A 3,593-nucleotide genomic window follows, 5' to 3' on the forward strand; every position below is an offset into this window, starting at 1 on the left:
TCTCTCTCTCTCTCTCTCTCTCTCTCTCTCCTTTTTCTTTTTTCTTTTTTTGTTTGAGACAGTCTTCCTGTGTAACCCAGGTTGGCCTCAAACTCATGGCAGTCTTCCTGCTTCAGTTAGCTTTCTTTCTTTCTTTCTTTCTTTCTTTCTTTCTTTCTTTCTTTCTTTCTTTCTTTCTTTCTTTCTTTCTTTCTCTCTTTCCTTCTTTCTTTCTTTCTTTCTTTCTCTCTTTCTTTCCTTCTTTCTTTCAACAAGGCCTAACAATATAGTTCAGGCTGGCCTTGAACTCACTTTGTAGCACATGCTAGTCTTGAATTCGCAACGGTCTTCCTGCCTCAGCCTCCTGAGTGCTGGGATTATGGGTGTGCGCCACCAAGTCTGGCCCATGTATTTGTTTCTGTATCTATCTGTATAAATACTTAAATAAAAGTATGTTTATACTGATATCTCTGATTCTAACCCGGCCTCACAGGGTTTGTTCTAACATCCCACCTTCTCCCATTGTCATTTCTTTCTCTGACAGTGAGAAACTTGATTCCTAGGGTCTACAATTTATCTATTTATTTGTTCGACTCTAGCATACATGCAAAATGGTTTGAGGAATGCTATTCTATGCCCCTTTGGGAAACTAATTTATTAACTAGATTATAGAATTTTTGCAGAGTTCTTTTTGTCTTTAGCCTAACAAATTCCAACCCAAACATCATTTTCCATAGTAACTTAGGACAACTCTTTTTGCCCCTGAATGGACACATGATAATATTTTTAAAGCTTTTAGATATCTGGCTTCTCCTTTGGTTGTACCATTGTTGAAGCATGAAGCACTTATGGCTTGCAGAGGTTGAACCGGCTTCCTCAAGTCACGCGATCCACTGGAGCTATCGTCAGGATGTGGGGCTTCAGGCTTCATTCGACAGCACCACCTTTGCCGCACTTGCCGTGGCTTGGTGGGTCTGGGCTGCAGAGCCAGCTGTTACACAGAACGTCTGGTCAGAGGAGAAGGCGAAGTACGTCTGAGCAGCCTGCTCTCTCTGTCGGTCGGGGGAACCGTCACTGTCAGGGGGACGGCTGCTCGGTGATCTCACGGCTCACCTACTTCCCTTACAGGAGGGGAGGTGGGCCCCGAGAGGCGCGGCGCTGCCCAGGAGGAGCATCGGTCAGTGGGTGAGACCCAGGACCTGCACTCCCGTATCTGTGTTCTTCCCCCCACACGGTGTAGCTGCAGGGTAGGGAGGGCACAGGTCTTCCGAAAACAAAGCCCCTTGAAATTGTGTCTGCAGAGCAGGGAGACTTTACCGGCAGTCTCCACGTAAGGAGTAGATCCAGGAAAGTTCCTTCATACTTTAAGCAGTTCAAAATGAGCAGAGAGCTGATGAAGAAATGCTTAGTAGGTCTAGAAATTTGGCTCCCACGTGTTGGGGGCAGTGGTGGCCTCATCTAAAAGTGGTGACTCAAGGACGCTGTGAATTCCAGATCTGCCACAGTTAAACAGTGTCATATTAATTTCTCTTGTTATCCACTGGGTACCTAAAAGCTGAGGACCGTTCTGTCTTCCTTGCTTATGTCACAGAGCAGGGATGGCGAACCTCTTAGAGGCAAGTGCCTGAACTGCAACCCCAAGCCCAATTGTTTATCGCAAAGTGTCGACACTTCAGCTAAACCCAAATACTGAGGTTTTAGTTTAGAAAAACAACATTATCCTTCCCTTGGCTGCTGGGGTAGCTGCGCTCAGGTACCACCGAGGGCTCGTGTACCACTGCAGCACACCACTGAAAGTGCCTCCACGGCCACAGGTCACTATTTTATTGCATTTTACTGGAAATGGGAATTGAACTCAGGGCCGCACGCTTGCAAGGCAGGCTCTGTGCTGTTTAACTACATCCCTGGCCCATCATAGGGTAATTTTAAGGCTTTTTATTGATGTATGGAAGGAGTCAATGGCTTTTTCTTTCATTTTTTCCTTTTTTGTGTGTCTTTTTTTGAGACGGGGTTTCACTATACATTTCAGGCTGGCCTTGAGCTCACTTTGCAGCCCAGGCTGGTCTCAGTCTCACAGCGATCATCCTGCCTCAGCCTCCGAGTGCTGGGATACAGGTATGTGCTACCACCTTGGCCTTCCTTTCTTGCTTTTGTCTCTTCTCCCCCACGTCCTCTGACTTCTGGCTTCCTAATCACCAGCGCAGCACATGGAACAGAATAGGAATTCAATAAATATTGACTCACTGAACGAAGGGTGATAGAAGATGCTTGGCAAAAGTGCTTCACTGTCTCTAGAGTGCTCTGCAGATGTGTGGGGCTGTTAGTGGTGTTAACTAACACGCTTCCCTTGGGCAAGTTGCCTAACCTGCACTTTAGCCTCCTCATCTGCAATACAGGATGTTTCAGGCTCATTTTACATTTTGAATTAAATTACATGACTTCCAAATTTCCTTTCAGATGTGCAGTTCTATAGTCTCAATGCTCACTGATTATTTTAAGGAGTTTTATGAGGATTTCCAGATTGATTTAGGGCACAAAAGCATCACACACCACCATGGACAGAGCAAGGATGAAACCGAATTCTTTGCATTTGTGAATTCTAATTGATTGGTAGTATCTGCTTGGAATGCAGTGCTGAGGCACTCTGCAAGTCAGAGTATAGATTAGTGATGTCTGCCATGGACATGAATGCAAGATAGTTGAAGTTTGCCCAACATCTCCAATTAGAAGTTTACAATAGTGTTATCCTGGAGGGTTTTTTTTTTTTTTTTTTTTTCAGACAAGATCCCATGTGTAGTTCAGGCTGGCCTTAAACTCACAGCAGTCCTGCCTCAGCCTCCTGAGTTTTGGGATTATAGGTGTGTGCCACCAGACCCAGCTTCAGAATATTATTTTTGTATGATAATGGAGAGACCACTGGATGGGGCCTGGATTTCCTAAAGATAAACACATAACTGTAGGTTTGAAATGAGACTTGGACTTGTTACCTTTTTTACTTTTTTTTTTTTTTTTAGATAAGTGCTATGTAGTTTAGGCTGGCATGAACTTGATGCGGCCCAGGCTGGCCTCTCCTTCCTACTGTTCATGCCCAGCTGCCTTCCTGCCTTTCAGCACCTCTTTTTTTTTCTCCTTCAACTTATCTGGCAAATAAAGAAGGTTAACATAATTGACTGAAAGGTAAAACGTGAAATCCACACTTAGAATCATTTTAATACCCTGAGACTCAGATGGACACAGTGTATGTTCGTGAAGAAGATAAGAATGTAGATTGCCACAACATTTCTCCACTTGAAACGAACCATTCACCCAATAAATGTTGGGTGCTACACGCCGACCACGTGTTAGTGGCCCCGTAAGTAGCCGGCCCCCGAGGCCATCATCTTCCCAGCAGAAACGCTTCTGCCTTCCTCACTTCTCCTCAGAGCGGTGGCCAAATCACTGACAGGTGTGTACGCGTGGGTCCACAAGCTTTCCGATTTAACCTGCATTTCTCCAAGCCCACCCTAATGGTGTGAAAACGGCAAGTCTGGGTACTGCTTCTCAGAATTCCCGAGGGAAATCTACCAGCGAGGCTCCGTACGCCTCTCGCAGCACCTGGGGAAGGCTGCCTGCAA

The sequence above is a fragment of the Octodon degus genome, unplaced genomic scaffold (assembly GCF_000260255.1).
Source record: "Octodon degus isolate 3935 unplaced genomic scaffold, OctDeg1.0 scaffold00007, whole genome shotgun sequence".
Lineage (NCBI taxonomy): Eukaryota > Metazoa > Chordata > Mammalia > Rodentia > Octodontidae > Octodon > Octodon degus.